This window comes from Schistocerca piceifrons, chromosome 3 (genome assembly GCF_021461385.2).
Source record: "Schistocerca piceifrons isolate TAMUIC-IGC-003096 chromosome 3, iqSchPice1.1, whole genome shotgun sequence".
NCBI classification, from domain to species: domain Eukaryota; kingdom Metazoa; phylum Arthropoda; class Insecta; order Orthoptera; family Acrididae; genus Schistocerca; species Schistocerca piceifrons.
Genome location: NC_060140.1, coordinates 168,272,580 through 168,290,515, shown reverse-complemented (window position 1 = coordinate 168,290,515; position 17,936 = coordinate 168,272,580). Strand labels below are relative to the sequence as shown.

The 17,936-nt window shown below is 37.8% G+C and overlaps 1 protein-coding gene across 2 annotated transcripts in view; it reads right to left on the bottom strand.

The window, feature by feature from the left end:
• Positions 1 to 17,463, bottom strand: part of LOC124787636 (cyclin-dependent kinase 12) — a 76,085-nt gene extending 58,622 nt beyond the window's left edge. The window contains exon 1 of one of the 2 annotated variants that reach the window (XM_047254411.1): positions 17,172 to 17,463. The gene's annotated coding sequence lies outside the window, so the exon portion shown is untranslated. The remainder of the gene's footprint in view (positions 1 to 17,171) is intronic. The other variant, XM_047254410.1, reaches the window with a different exon arrangement.
• Between the last annotated feature and the right edge of the window lie 473 nt (positions 17,464 to 17,936).

The following is a 17,936-nucleotide window of genomic DNA, read 5'->3' as shown; positions in this document are numbered from 1 at the left end:
ATTTAATGCAGATGCGTTGCTCCTCTCATTCTTACATCTCAAAATTCACAAACTGTGCAACAAAACATTCTACTCTATACAGCACTGAACAATAACTAAGAGAAATACAACAATGGAACTTATGACACTCATTAAACACAGGTGTGTGCTGGGATGCCACCATATTTCGCTCCAACACACCACTGGGACGAAATTACAAATGTTGGAATTTTTTGAACAAACTTCGTGCGTGCCAAGCAAGTGGATTAAGGGCAGAAAAGACCCACCATGGTTTGACAACAAAATTTAGAAAACCCTGAGGAAGTAAAGACTGCTGCACTCTTGTTCCAAAGAGAACCCACAAATGTTGAAGGGAAAAAGTTATCAGAAATTCATGTGTCTGTAAAAAGATAGACGTGTGTAGCAAAAATCTTGCTGAGAATGCAAGAAAATTTTGGTCCTATGAAAATCGCTTAACAGTCGAAGAGTTCTATCAAGTCACTCTTGGAACAGGCTGGTGTGGCAATAGACGGAAATTTGAAGTTCTAAATTTCGTGTTAAAGATATTGTTCACATAGGAGGATCATACAAACATTCTGCAACTGACTGTTGCACAGACTCCCATATGGAGGACATAGTAATAGGCATCCTTGTCTTAAAGAGGCAACTGAAAGAGTGGGGAAGAAGTTACCAGGTCTTATAAAGAATACTCTATGCAACTAGCATATTACTTAGCTTGCATTTATAGTGAATCTCTCACCCTGTGCAAAGTCCCAAGTGGTTGGAAAAAAGCACAGGTGACTCCTTCATATAAAGATAGTACAGGAATTGACCCCATGTCCTTAACATTGATTTGCTGCAGAATTCTTGAACACATGCTCAGTTTGAATATAATAAATTTCCTTGAGACAGAAAAGCTTCTGTCCAAAAATTAGCATGGATTTTGGAATATCCTGCAAACCACAGATGAAGCGCAAGAGGCAGATTACATGCTTCTAGATTTCCAAAAAGCATTACACACAGTGCCCCACTGCACCACATTCTCTGAAAACTACCTACAACAGACAGTTCGGATCCCACTCATCATGGAAATGTACTGGATCAAAAGGCAACAAATGGATCTAACATCTTGGAGGACGCCCACATTGAAATTGGTACTAGTGACCATGATTTGGTTGGGGCAACAATGATTACCAAAGTACAAACAACTGAAACAAGCTGAAAGCTATACATGTTCAATAAACTATATAAAAACTCACTAGTGTCATAGCTCAATGAAGAACTTTAAACTTTCAGCACAGAACAGGAGCATGGAGAGGAACTATGGTTCAAGTTTAAAAGAATAGTTGACCATGCACTGGATAGAAATATACCCAGTAGAACAGTTCATAATGTCAGAGGCCCTCCACAGTATAAAGTCACTGTAAATAAACTTCTAAGGAAACAAAGATTACTGCATAACAGGTGAAAAACAAACCATAGGGCTATAGATAAAATGATGCTGAATGAAATTCGTTTGGATGTCACAAGAGTGATGCATGAGGCCTTTGATGACTACCATAACAGGATACTGTCAAATGATCTTTCACAAAACCCAAAGAAATTCGGTCATATTTAAAGGCTATTAGTATCAAAAAAGTTATGAGACCTGTCACTAATGAGACAGGTACTGAAACTGAGGGTAGCAAGGAAGGAGCTGAAATGCTTAACTCTGTTTTCATATGTTCCTTTACGAAGAAAAACCTGATGAATTGCCCCAATTTAACCCTTGTACCACTGAACAGATGAGTGAAATCAGTGTTAGTATCAATGGTGTTCATAAACAGCTAAAATCATTAAAACCGAACAGGGCCCACCGTAATCTCTATGAGATTCTATAATGAATTTGAGACTGAATTAGCTCCTTTTCTAACTAACGTCTATCGCAGTTCTTGGGAAAAAAGCACTGGTCACACCTGTCTACAAGACAGCTAATAGAAATGATTCTCAAAACTACCATTCAATATGCTTAACATCGATTTGTTGTAGAATTTTAGAACATATTCTCAGCTCAAACATAATGAGATATCTCTAACAGACAGACCTCCCCCACATCAATTAGCATGGATTCCAAAAACAATGATCATGTGAAACCCAACTCACACTTTTCTCACATGAGATACTGAAAGTTTTGGATAAGGGCAATCAGATAGATGCAATATTTCTCAATTTACGAAAAGCATTTGACTAGTACCACAACTACTGTTATTGTCAAAAGTATGATCATATGAGGTCTCAAGTGAAATCTGTGACTCAAGTAAGGACTTTTTGGCAGGGAGGATGCAGTATGTTATCATGGATGGAGAGTTCGGATGTGCCCCAGGGAAATGTGTTGGGACCCTTGCTCTTCACATTGTGTATTAATGACTCTGCAGACAATATTAATAGCAACCTGACTCTTTTTGCAGATGATGCAGTTATCTACAATGAAATACCATCTGAAAGAAACTGCGTAAATATACTCTCAGATCTTGCTAAGATTTCAGATACGCAACTTGCTTCAAATGTTCGAAAATGTAAAATTGTGGGCTTTACAAAACAATAAATGCAATATCATACAACTATAATATCAATGGGTCAGCATTGCAATCGGTTAACTCATACAAATGCCTGGGTGTAACGGTGTATATGGTACATAAACAGAGAAGGGTAGCACGAATAGTCACAGGTTTGTTTGATCCTTGGGAGTGTGTTACAAACATACTGAAAAAAAATTCACTGACAGACTTGTGAATACAGACAAACTATCCTGAGAAAAACCACTGACAAAACTTCAAGATCTGGCTGTAAAAGATGACTAGGGATATATCACAACCCCCCCCCCCCCCCTGTATAGCTCACATAGGAATTGTAAAGATAAGATTAGAATAATTACAGCATGCACAGAGGCATTCAGTCATTCTTCCTATGCTCTATACACAAATGGAACGGGAGGAAACCCTAATAATTGGTACAAGGGACGTACCCTCCGCCATGCATTTCACAGTGGTTTACAGACAATAGACGTAGATGTAGATGAGTAGGTTCCCAGATGTGCGTGCGTGGCTCAAAATCTTCTTAACTTAATGAATCCAATATGCTGCCCTTGACGGCAAGTATTCATCAGGAACAAGGGTATCATCAAGTGTGCCCCCAGAGGAAAGTGTAATAGGACTGCAATTATTCTCTATGCACATAAATAATCTGATGGACAGGGTGAACAGCAATCTGTGGCTATTTTCCGATTCACAGACAGTCTGCTAGTTTGTTACCAGTAAATTCAATCAACATGCATGTCTCAACGGAGAAGCTTCGGAATTCAAATGGAAATCCCTGGAAGGAAGGAGACGTTCTTTTTGAGAAACACTATTGAGAAAATTTAGAGGACCAGCATTTGAAGCTGACTGCACAACAGTTCTACTGATGCCAATGTACATTTGACGCGAGGAGCATGAAGATAAAAGAAATTACGACTCATATGAAGGCATATGGAGTCATGTTTCCCTTGCTCTATTTGCGAGTGGACCAGGAAAGAAAATAATTAATAGTGGTACAAGATACACTCCACCATGCAGTACTCTCCACCATGTACTGTACTGTGGCTTGCAGAGTACATATGTAGATGTAGATTCTGACTTATAGTTCACAACCTGGAAGTTATCTCCCCATGGAAGATGGGGAGGGGGTGGGGGTGGGTGGGAGAGGCATTCCATTTCTTGAGATGGCAGTGGAATGAAAAGTAGCAATCAGGATGGAAGGGTGAAGGGAGTGCAGCTATGAATTGGGGACACAGGAGGACAGTGCATGTTCTGCAATAACTTTATTGATTGCTCTTTCCGTTACTAACAGAGAAAGGCAAGGGAATTTAATTTCCTAAACATTTTTTCAATGACACATGAAAGATAAAGACAATACAATTGATCAAAATGATATTCCCTTTACCAGTTAGTTTAAAAATGAGAGAATAATTTATGCAAGATGTATAAAAGTGAAAATGCTTTCAAATACACTTTTGTTACAATTATGCTTCGACAAGCCAGTGTAACTACAAGTTCTCTGCCTTGGAGTCAATATGCGCACACACAAATTGCAAAAGCTCACAGACGGGCTCAGCTACAATAAGGGAAGTCCATGAACAAACTCTTCACCAGACAACCATTTTAAAAAACGGTGATGTGTCAATAATGACATTACTGAAATTTTGTGTAAATTATAGTACATTATGTCTATATTCTTAGACCACTGTGAAAATATGAGGTGCCTTGTCATTCAATTCATAGAAAAACACAAAATGTATACTCCAAATTGACAAATCAACAGCTACAGTTAATGAAGTATTACTATTCTCTTACATTTGTTTCATTAATCAGAATTACAAAGAACTAGAGGAACTGCTGTCTGCCAGGACTTTGATCAACCAACAAGCTTTACATGAGAAAGTCGAAAAAAATTTCAAAGGAAGAAAAAATATTCCTTTAAATGGTAGTGTATTGGTGCAGCAGATATTTGTACTCAGGCGATTCATGTGAAAAGGTTTCTGACATGATTATGGCTGCACGAAAGGATTTAACAGACACTGAATGCAGAATGGTGATTGGAGCTAGAAGCATTGGAGATTCCATTTCAGAAATTGTTAGGGAATTCAATATTCCGAGATCCAAAGAATCAAAAGTGTGCCAAGAATACCAAATTTCAGCATTACCCCTCACTGCGGACAATGCTGTGGCCGAAGGCCTTCGCTTAACAACCAAGAGCAGCGGTGTTTTAGAGTTGTCAGTGCTAACAGACAAGCAACACTGTGAAATAATTGCAGAAATCCATGCATAATGTACAACAAACATATCCATTAGGACAGTGTAGCAAAAGTTGTCATTACCAGGCTACGGCAGCAGATAACAATGCAAGTGCTTTTGCTACCAGCGTGAATTGCCTACAGCACCTTTCTCGGCTCATGACCATATCAGTTGGACCCTCGATGACTGGAAAGTCGTGACCTGGTCAGATGAGTCCCGATTTCAATTGGTATGAGCTGACAGTAGGGCTTGAGTGTGCCACAGACACCACAAAGCCACAGAGCCAAGTTGTCACTGTGCAAGTTGGTGGTGGCTCCATAATGGTGTGGGCTATGTTTACTAGGATGGACTGCTCCCATGGTCCAACTGAACCAAACACTGATTGGAAATGGTTATGTTCAGCTACTTTGAGACCATTTGCAGCCATTCTTGGACTTCACGTTCTCAAGCATCAATGGAATTTTAATGGATGGCAATGTGCCATGACATCAGTTTCAAGAACATTCTGGACAATTTGAACAAATGATTTGGCCACCCAGAAAGTCTGACGTTGAATCCCATAGAATATTTATAGGACATAATCTAGAGGTCAGTTCATGCACGAAATCTTACATCAGCAACACTTTCACATTTATGGGTGTCTGTGGCTCTATATTTCTGCAGGGAACTCCCAACAATTTGTTGAGTTTGTGCCATGCCAAGTTGCTGCACTACTTTGGGCAAAAGGAGGTCCAACACACTAGCAGGAGGTATCCCATGACTTTTGTCACCTCAGTGTAAATGTCATGACCTATATAGCTCAAATTACCAACATGAGTTTCAATCCAATTTCAATAGGCTAAGAAAAATATCATAAAGATGCTGCAAGAGGAGTCACTTGATTTGAAACACAACAAAGGCCCAAGTATTACTCCAATAATATGGCTACGAAGGTTTCTGGTCAAAAGTGAACAATTCCCATCCTCTTCTGTGGTGAAAGTTACAACTGTCATTTTAGCTTTTCTATGTATGTATTTAGGAGAAACAGCTTTCAGTGTGGTGCAGCAGTTTCTGATAAAAACAACAAAACGAAGTGTTATCATGTGAAAGGGACCATATAAGATTCCTGTTGAAGGAGATGGACCGAGGTACTGCAAAGATGAAATCTGTTCATCAGCCTTCATCAATATGGATCCATGTGATGATTATTATTTCATTTAATTATATTTCATTATCGTTGCAGTTTACATCCATCTTATATTCATTCCTGAGTAATAGGTGCCTTCCATTTTCATTTTAAGCTTTATGTTACTATGCTTCTATCAAATAGTAATTAAAGTTTGAATTATTCGTACTTCAAAAAAGTATCTTTCGTGTAGTTTGTACTTATTAAGGAGGCAAAATAAGTACAGTTTAAATGGAAAAATGCTGCCTTCATTTAATAACATTATGGCTTTTATGCATACTACAAAAAAGGTGGTAAAGAAAACCTACAGTCATTTTGGCAATCACTGCCAATCTTTTAAAAACAAGAAATTTTAGAAAATTTACATTCATTATCAAGAAATATGTAGTGTTTTAAAATAGAAAAGTTTGAAAAATTTATCAATACTATTAAAAAGTATACATAAAATTAAAGTACATTTGATTTATTTTAAGATACAGTTACGTCTAATGTGATTATACCAATGGTAATTTGTAATAAGTTTTGCATCCAATGTAAACTTTTACTGTGCGGTTATACTAGCAAGACTCGTCATGGTAGTGTGGTAGCAGATGAAAGGGAATGGGGAGAATGGGGACAAATGGAAGAGTGTAAAGACGACAATCAAATATTTCCATAAAAATGCAATTCTTAATCAGCAGCAATTTTGGTATCTCTGATGATCTTCACACTAAACGTACACCGTATTAATTCACCAACCACATCATACAACATTTTATTGGAAAATTATTACCAAATATGGTCTTAACTTAACCATAGCTAACACTTGGTTCAAGAATCATGAAAGAAGGCTGTATACATGGAAGAATCCTGGAGATACTAGTAGGTATCAGATAGATTATATAATGGTAAGACAGATTTAGGAACCAGGTTTTAAATTGTAAGACATTTCCAAGGGCAGATGTGGAATCTGACCACAATCTATTGGTTATGAACTGTAGATTAAAACTGAAGAAACTGCAAAAAGGTGGGAATTTAAGGAGATGGGACCTGGATAAACTGACTAAACCAGAGGTTGTACAGAGTTTCAGGGAGAGCATAAGGGAACAATTGACAGGAATGGGGGAAAGTAATACAGTAGAAGAAGAATGGGTAGCTCTGAGGGATGAAGTAGTGAAGGCAGCAGAGGATCAAGTAGGTAAAAAGACGGGGGCTAGTAGAAATCCTTGGGTAACAGAAGAAATATGAATTTAATTGATGAAAGGAGAAAATATAAAAATGCAGTAAATGAAGCAGGCAAAAATGAATACAAACGTCTCAAAAATGAGATCGACAGGAAGTGCAAAATGGTTAAGCAGGGATGGCTAGAGGACAAATGTAAGGATGTAGAGGCTTATCTCACTAGGGGTAAGATAGATACTGCCTACAGGAAAATTAAAGAGGCCTTTGGAGAGAAGAGAACCACTTGTATGAATATCAAGAGCTCAGATGGAAACCCAGTTCTAAGCAAAGAAGGGAAAGCAGAAAGGTGGAAGGAGTATATAGAGGGTCTATACAAGGGCGATGTACTTGAGGACAATATTATAGAAATGGAAGAGGATGTAGATGAAGATGAAATGGGAGATACGATACTGCATGAAGAGTTTGACAGAGCACTGAAAGACGTAAGTCGAAACAAGGCCCCGGGAATAGACAACATTCCATTAGAATTACTGACGGCCTTGGGAGAGCCAGTCCTGACAAAACTCTACCATCTGGTGAGCAAGATGTATGAGACAGGCGAAATACCCTCAGACATCAAGAAGAATATAATAATTCGAATCCCAAAGAAAGCAGGTGTTGACAGATGTGAAAATTACCGAACTATCAGTGTAATAAGTCACAGCTGCAAAATACTAACGCGAATTCTTTACAGACGAATGGAAAAACTGGTAGAAGCCGACCTCAGGGAAGATTAGTTTGGATTTCATAGAAATGTTGGAACACGTGAGGCAATACTGACCTTACGACTTATCTTAGAACAAAGATTAAGGAAAGGCAAACCTACGTTTCTAGCATTTGTAGACTTAGAGAAAGCTTTTGACAATGTTGACTGGAAAACTCTCTTTCAAATTCTGAAGGCGGCAAGGGTAAAATACAGGGAGCGAAAGGCTATTTACAATTTGTACAGAAACCAGATGGCAGTTATAAGAGCGAGGGGCACGAAAGGGAAGCAGTGGTTGGGAAGGGAGTGAGACAGGGATGTAGCCTCTCCCCGATGTTATTCAATCTGTATATTGAGCAAGCAGTAAAGGAAACAAAAGAAAAATTTGGTGTAGGTATTAAAACCCATGGAGAAGAAATAAAAACTTTGAGGTTCGCCAATGACATTGTAATTCTGTCAGAGACAGCACAGGACTTGGAAGAGCAGTTGAACGGAATGGACAGTGTCTTGAAACGGGGATATAAGATGAACATCAACAAAAGCAAAACGAGGATAATGGAATGTAGTTGAATTAAATCGGGTGATGCTGAGGGAATTAGATTAGGAAATGAGACACTTAAAGTAGTAAAGGAGTTTTGCTATTTTGGGAGCAAAATAACTGATGACGGTCGAAGTAGAGAGGATATAAAATGTAGACTGGCAATGCCAAGGAAAGCGTTTCTGAAGAAGAAAAATTTGTTAACAGAGTATAGATTTAAGTGTCAGGAAGTCGTTTCTGAAAGTATTTGTATGGAGTGTAGCCATGTATGGAAGTGAAACATGGACGATAAATAGTTTGGACAAGAAGAGAATAGAAGCTTTCGAAATGTGGTGCTACGGAAGAATGCTGAAGATTAGATGGGTAGATCACATAACTAATGAGGAGGTATTGAATAGAATTGGGAAGAAGAGGAGTTTGTGGCACAAGTTGACAAGAAGAAGGGACCGGTTGGTAGGACATGTTCTGAGGCATCAGGGGATCACAAATTTAGTATCATAGAGGGAGACCAAGATATGAATACACTAAGCAGATTCAGAAGGATGTAGGCTGCAGTACGTACTGGGAGATGAAGAAGCTTGCACAAGATAGAGTAGCAAGGAGAGCTGCATCAAACCAGTCTCAGGACTGAAGACAACAACAACAACAACATGGTCTGTACCTCACCTCATGCTCATGATTATGATTATCATTATCATTATTGTCATTTTACAGAATTAACCTCTTTCAATAGCCACTATCTGTGCCAGAAAACTAGACTCGGAGGGGAGATTTTGAAGCAGGTCCATTGAGGACAGTTGTGTAGGATGACTGGTTTCCTGAAGCACTGTGGTGTTTGTGCATTTTATGTGGTGTTGGTGCATTTTAGTGTGTCAGGGAGGGGCAGGTAGAGTAGGAAATAAGCCACTAGGGCATCCGATACCACTCTTTGGCTTTGATCAACGATGTAACAGCCAGCCCCACGATACAACACAATGATTTCACAATGGTACCCAGTAACTTGGTGTGAAATACAGCCAACAAGCACAAAACCATACAAATTATTTATATTAAATACAGAAGCTAATGGGACTACTGTAAAAAGCGTGATTTTTGGGTAGGGCTAACCATCGCAAAAACACATGCTTAGAAAACTATACAAAACACAAAAGAAATACCATACAGTGGAAAATCGGTACAGAAATCCTAAAATAAATCACACTATACAACTAGCAATAATTCATCAAACTAACAAAATGTGGTAGTGATAATCAGATGATAATGATGATGATGATGATGATGTCTGGTTTTTGGGAGACTCAACTGAGTTGTTACCAACGCCCGCACAAATTCCCAATCTTTACTCAGTCCAATCCCACCACTTTCATGAATGATGATGAAATGATGAGGGCAACACAAACATCCAGTCCCCTGGTGGAGGAAATCCCCAACCCGGCCGGGAATTGAACCTGGTACCCCTTGTTACCAGAGTTGAGCTATAGTTCTACTTGAAAGATCAATACCACTGCAAAAATCCTACAGCAGACTGGACTAGAAAATGCCAAAAGGAAGACCAATATACATAGCAAAAAATCATGAAAGCTATCAGACTGTATCAACAACATCGATAAGCCTAACCACAGTACCACAAAACTATATGCTCATATGGCAAATGTCAAAAACATAACTTCACCAATGTAGGTAAAATGAACTACACGATATCTACCAGTCACAATCCAATATAATTACAAAAACTACCAACACAACAAAAACCTACAATAAATAAATTTTAAAATACAAGATCCACACAATTACACAGATAAACACACATCGTACATATTACAACAAAAAAAGAGATAAAACCATAAAAACATAATTAGCAATTAAAGTGAGTTGACATACAAATCCTGAAATCTAGAAACAGCAACACGAACCAGCCTAGACTTCTCAAACCAGGAACCCCTCTAGGCAGAACACCATCTATTGTCCTGAAGACAACACCAAATGTACTGGTCCCTGGTCTGAGTTGCAGCAACTTTAGAAAATCTCACGCATCCTCCACAAATGTAATACATACTCAGCAGTTAAACTGAGCAACATTAGGAATTTAATCTTGTTCAACATTTTGTCCCCATTGTGACATGCAGACTCTTACTCGTGACCTTCACCGTCACATCCATAACTAACAAAAAATGAAACATAAAACTCAACCTCTTATCAAACAATGCACCTCAATCGTAATCCCAAACCTGAAAATGAATCTATTGCTCGTAACTGTCAACATCAAAATAACTTACTAACAAACTGTCACAAAGTCTTCTAATATTATTATCAAAAACACCATTCATGGAGTCCAGTGTCACTAACACCACTGCCAATGAATTAAAAAAAAATAAAAATCCCACACTAGAGCACGCCACAGCATACTGCAACACGCCCTCTGCAAACACTACACACAACAAACACGCTGTGCCACTGTGGCATCACATAAAACAATACAGTTACATCATGGGTCAAAGAAAGTTACATCATGGGTCAAAGAAAACAACTGGTATTGAATGCCTGAGTTGACCCGAGATTAGTTGTTAATTGAGGGAGGGGTGGAAAAATGGGGAAAGGGGCAACAGCAATTTCGAAAATTTCACTAATAATCTTTTCTCTTATAAATTTTGTACAAACAACCGGAGGTGTCAATTTGGCCACACTAATGTCATCTCTGAATACAGGAGTGAAGTGTATCCTTTGTTGGAAGTAACTCCATACAAGCTGTCAGCTATCAGTGTACAGTCAAAAAACAATCATTTTAGTTTCCAGAGACCTAAAGATTTCATTTTATGACAGTTCATATTCAAATATAGAAGTGATTTTCTTTGCATGAGTAATATTATTCACTAATGTAAAACCAGAGTACACTTACTTATATGCTGAGGTCATACTTTTTTTAAACTTTGAACACCATGGTTGGAACCTAAATTCTAGAAGATAACCGATTTAGTTCCAGAGACAAGCAAGTAGGCCTATTAACATCATGAATAAAATGTAATTGCAAGAACACAATGAAACTGCTGACCCATGTCAGGACAAATGATTCACAGGCTGGTAATTAGACATGAAACAGCGTGAGATATTATTGCCTGTTCATTATTTTCCAAGTGGAAGAAAATCAGTTGTGAACATCCTGAATGTCTGTCAATGAGCTGATGATACCATTATATGTTTTTATATTATTTGTGTGCTGCTTTAACTGATACAGACACACGAAGAGCCAAATGGTGAAAAACTGACTCAAGAAAAAGGAATAGACCTTATCTTGAGAAGGTACAATGAATGAAAGAAAGAACAAGGGAAAGAACAGACTGTTGTCATTTTAGGCTGCACAATTGCGAGCCTGTATTTACAAAGAAAACTAAGTGCTAACACATACTTTACCAAACAATTCTCCGATTGCTCTAATTCATTAGGTTGAGTTTAAGTTTTAGCATAAGTTTGTAGGTAATTCCTTTTTGGTGATCACCTAGGAGAAAAAAAAAATCTTAGATGAATAGTTAACACAAAGCATGTTCAAAAAGCCAGTGTACTCTGACCAGAACAAGCTGTGGTTTTTTGAAAGTTGGCAACACTTTAGTGGTAGAGGGGGATCCCCTGACCACAATCAGCATCCTATGAAAAAAGTAGAACACAAACTCTCACTGTAGTGTCCAGTTGCATGAAAAATGTTAATAAGAATCCCGCCAAGTGCAAGCCACATGCTATGATCCACTTCACACTCATGGAAGAAACAACACCTACCAATTTTTTCATAAATAATTAATGCGTTTAAATGGTGCAGGGAGATTACTGGTTCAGAACAAATGTCCATGGCGAACAGAGCAGTGGATAACCCATTTTGACTGATGAGTTAGTGCAAAAAAAAAAAAAAAAAAAAAAAAAAAAAAAATCAAGGAAACACTTCGTGACAACCGTTGATTGTCAGTGGATGAAATTTCTGCAGTGCCTCTACAACTCTCTTATATGAGACACTAAAAGGATGCTAGGATTTCGGAAACAGTGCACAAGATGAGTCCCAAAACAGCTGACAGAGCAGCACAAGAAAAACTGGGTCAATAGTGCGCACAAGTTTCTTGAGTTTCTTTAATTACAGGGCAAGGATTGTCTGAGCTCTAGAATGACTGGAGATGAAATGTATCTGATATGAAAAGACAGTTGTCACAGTGGCATCACACCAATTCCCTACCTGCCAAAACATTCACAACCACAATCTTTAGGGAGGGGGTGGGGGGGGAGGGGGAAATCATGACCTTACTGTTTAGGGGCCGATTTCATTTGAATTTCTGCCTCAGGAGAACATCAATCCACAACATTATTTTGAGACCCTAAAAAAAATTAAAAAGAAGTGATAAAAGCAAAAGAGGAGTGTGCTTGTTGCACAACAATGCCCATCTTCACACAGCCTTAGCCAACACGGCACCCTTAGACCCATTTGGTTGGGATGTTCTTAATCACCCCCTATGTTTCCCTGATTTGGCACCTCCAGATTATCAGTTTTTCACCTCCCTGAAAGCACACATCGGTGGAATTAAATTTTAAATTGACGAGCAGGTACAAAAAGTGGTTTCAAAGTGGAAGAAGGAAATGGTGGAAGAGTTCTTCAAGGAGAGCAGAAGCAGCTCATACCAAAGCTCACCACATGCACTGAATGGGAGAGTGATTATGTGAAAAAATAGTCAACAAGTGTATCAACAATATCCAGTAATTTTTTTCAAATACACTTTTCTACGAAAAATATAAAAATCGAGTACTCTTATTTTTTGTGCTTGCCTCATACAAAGGAAAAAAAATGTCCAGGTTCATTTAGTTCTTTCCCAATAAAATAGAGACATCAACAGCTTCAGTTTCTTAGTACTGTTGACATAAAAGTGAAGTATGTTTGGGAAGCATTCCCACACCTCTATACAGAGAATATACATTTATGTAATCACCTGTTTGGAAGGTACATTTTCTGTGCCTCTCACTGAAATTTCTGAAGAAAGGAAGAAATTTGATGACAGACATCTTCATTCCTACTCTTCAACTTGCTTATGAGTTCCAAGTGAAGGAAGCATTGTAAATAATAAAAATAAACAAGATCCATCATACAACCCCAAAGAAGAGAAACTTATCCACAAGGTACACTCCAACGTACTGTGAATAGAATGGAGGCAGATGTTCAGTTCGATCATCCACATTTAGGATTTTCATGATTTTCATAAATCATTTCAGGCAAATTCCATGATGTTTCCTTAGATAAGACTACAGCAAATCACCTGACCTCTCATCACAAAACATATGTATAGTCGTAAGTCTGTATGTATATCTAGCTTATGTTTCTCCCTATATTAAGCTGACAAATCCTGTATCGTTATGAAATGATCTTTGGATGAATAAATTACTAAAACTAATACTGTAAATTACAGTTGCAATCAACTGTTCATTGTGGCCAGGAAATCAGATATCACTGCACGAAATATTGTTTCTTTGGGGGAATCTAGTAAACATCATACAGTGACAACATTCAAATTACAGAAAGGGACACAGGAATATCAACCAAAAACAGTAATTGCAGTCACTGTAAAAATCTGTTTAAAGACTTAGGGGTTTTAATACTAATAATTATTACACTGACAGTTCTATTTATTATCATGGAGCAAATGCCAAATCTAACTTATTAAACATATCAAAAAAACTTAAAACTGTGTGTTCCACAAGGAAATTAAACTATATAATGAGTTGTCAAAGAAACAATAGGGGTGATTAAAACAAACATCTTTAAAAGTTCACCTAAAGCATACATCTTGTAAGGTGAGGCCACAGTGTTGGGCTCACAGATTTACTTCAAACTTTGCACACCTCTAGTAGGTCATTAAAAACAAAATAATGTACAAGTAGTAAGGTGCACTACTCTGACAATTCAGAGAAAATCGCATGAGAATTTTTACACGTCTATTATGTGCCTTATATATCAATGCATAGTAGCCGAAAATCGGAGTTCATTAGTCATCAAGTGATTAGCGTTCGAGCTTCGTCGGACATACGTTTTTGAGGTGACGGTTCGACTCCCACTCAAACTTAATTATTAATCTATTTTTTCATTCATCACTAGTCATTTAATTTAATTTATATGACATTTGAGATGTAATATAATGAGAACAAAAGAAAAACGATGTGTATTTGTATGAAGTTTCAGTTTATGTTTTAGCTCATGAAAAATACCATCCTGCAACATGTGACATCGAGAGCACATCTGACAATGAATTTTACACTAGTCTTGTTGTCTGGCACATTGTTACTTACTGTATTACTGATTGTGAATAGCGTCGTTCGCATCATTATTTATCGAGGTTTGATTTGGCTTTTCAAGCCTGTTCCTCAACCCTGAAAATTTTATTAGAAATAGTAAATAATCAAATAACACATGAAATTCACGGCGACTTCATGAAAATGCACGTAGTTTTTTTTGTCCCCGTTATATTACCTCTCAAAACTCGTATAAATTCAATAATGTGACCAGTGATGGAAAAAAATATCGATTAAAAAATAAGTGATGGCAGGATTTGAACCATAGCCTCATGCACAAGTCTTTCGCTATGCGCCAACAGTAACCGCTTGATAACAATGACTTCTTACTGCCGGCACCTTCACATAGATAGACCAGTTACATAATAAGCAGCATAAAATTTCCCTTGTGATTTTCTTGGAATTGCCTGAGTAGTGCACCTTACTACTTGCACATTATACTGTTTTTTATGGCCTAATAAAAGAGTACACAGTTTGTAGTGAATCTGTGATCCCAATGTCGTGGCCTCCCCTTCTTAAATAAAATAGCAAACAGCATAGGTTTACCCTAAATAAAAGAAAGTAAGAAATGGTGAAACAAGAACACATCTCTGCCATACACTTTCGTATTATACTGCTCTGCCATACACTTTCGTATTATACTGCTTAATATTAGGTAACTCTCTGCCAAAGATTTGAGATGTAAAATGTTAACCGTATTGAGTTCAACATCATCTTATTACACACAGGTGCTAAATCATTTTTTTTTCCCGGACAGAAGTGCAGAAAGAATGTAATTGAGAGGCAGGAATATGTACACGGCCCTGACATCGACCAGAAGCCATGTGGGCAATATGTGCAGGGACCCGTAAGTAATTATAAATATCTGCATGTTTGTTAACATTTGATTATTTTCATTGTTGTATTACGGAAATATGACTACTATACACAAAATCTAACTTGAAACTGTTGCAGTAGTTGGTGGAAGTGTAAGCACATGATCGTCCCCTGGTTTGTGTGCTGCTATGAGAGAAAGAGAGGAGTTGGGAAACAAGCCCACACCTCTTTCTCACAGAGAGGGCAGCACACTGGAATAAACAGCATCAACAGTGCTTGCTAAAATGCTACGGTATGTGGTGGTGTGTAATAGGTAAGGCTGGCAATGGGCGGTAACATTCCACACCATCTGAAAGTCATTCAATTTTCACAGATTTATTCGCTCTCAGAAAAGGGTCAGGTTACACTATGTAATTTCCCTCCACCATGAATTGCTGGTGACTTAATAACTAAGTTTGAATACTCCCACTCTACTGCACTGCTCACTGAAACTTCCACTCATGGGTATCTCACCAGGTCTCTACATATAGGTACAGCTACCATTCTGCTAAGTAATTAGGCCTATAGATAAGTAAATGAACAAGGCCGATATATAATCAATTTGCAGAAAGGCACAACTAATGCCACTTCATATGTTTGTAACATTTCCTGAGAACACAATCTTGCAACTAGTTTCAACACAACATTCAAATATACTGTGGATATAAAATATGCACTACGATTCAAAAAACACTGAGGGGTCAGTTCACAGGGCTGCACACCAAAAATAATTGTTAAATGCATGGGCTAAACACTCAGAAAGCTAATGACGCAATTTGGAGGCTAAAACAATACAAATAAGATTAACCACTCAGCTGATTCTCAACAAACCTTTTGCCACAATTTGACCATGTCAATATGACACTCTACAAACCGTAAAACGTAGTCCATAACTGTAACAGTTAATAAAAATAAACTCACACGAAATAAATTTCTTCCATACAAGAAAACATGCAATGTTTTCTGTATAATCAAACGTAAACACCCAGCTGACATCACTGAGAAACGGACAACTGGCACCAAAAGTAATTTATCGTAATTTAGAATCCGGATAACATTTTTAAGGCGCCTTTTAGAAAATTTATCTCTTTACACCGGAGATACAGCCAGTGATCTACCCTTGCCATTGTAACAGCACCGCTGCACAACTGTTTCACCACAATGACACTAGATATGACTTCCACAAGGCCCAAAAATACGAAAAGACATTTACCTGCAAACAAAACACATAATAACTGAAGTGCTAGGTGTTCAACTTTTCGTCACTGTGCAACGGTGTTTTATCATTCCAGGAAAACAAAACCTAATTTGTAGATACACAATGTAGCCCACAAAGACATCATAACCTTACCGTTTCTGTTTACGACCACAAAAACACTACACTTATTTTAGAATTTGTGTTTACAAATGTCAGTCACGTAATGATCACTACTGAAAACTTTGAAAATGATTTCAAAACACGCAGCAAAATAATTTCAGGAACTACCTGTCCGCCATCTTGTTCAGAAGTGGTTACACGGTACATTCGCTGGAATTAGTATCGTAAATTGATATTTACACAGAAACTATCATTAAATATATTAAGTAAAGCGAACGGTGCGTACTCACCAGAACTGATGGGTAGCACTATTCAGTCAGACAGTACATATTTGCGTATTCTTCATCAAGGCGATCCGATTAGTACACAGGGCATCAGTCCATTGAGCCCGACGTAAATTGAGGATAAAAAGGAAGATATATATATATATTCTCAGGTATCGTTCTTTATTTATGCAAAATTATCTAGACTTTTGAAGTCAGTTTTTCTTGCTAGTCAGCTATTCGATTCTGGAGCTATGTTCGTAATTTACATTATTCTTTACTCATGTTTCAGCTTCATCATCTACGTGAACTTAGATACAGCCATTTGGTCACTTTGGTGACGTCAACATTATTGCCAACCTTGTGAATGCACCGAGAGCTAGGTCTTCTGAAAAATGAACAGTGCATATTTGTGGCCACATTTCACCCAACTGTGTTGCTCACACAGTTGACCTATCGATGTTTTACGTTTTAAAAATATCTTTTTCAATATTAAAACTTTGTGTTGTGTCCATTTCCACACCAATTAAAAACGTTGCATGCACTGGATAAACGTGAAGGAAGTGTAGGGGTAAGGGTAGGGGAAACGAAACAAGTCAATGTGGGTGGGTGTTTGCACGCCGGAAGACAAGGGGAATAGATGCCCATAATTATTAAATGTTTTGGAAAAATTTAATGCCCATCTTGCACTTTATTACAGTCCGTAGCAAAAATCAGTCTAGGCACTAAAGTATATTACTTATGCGTCGTGTGCATATGACGACGAAATACACAGTTAAAATAGCGTCAACA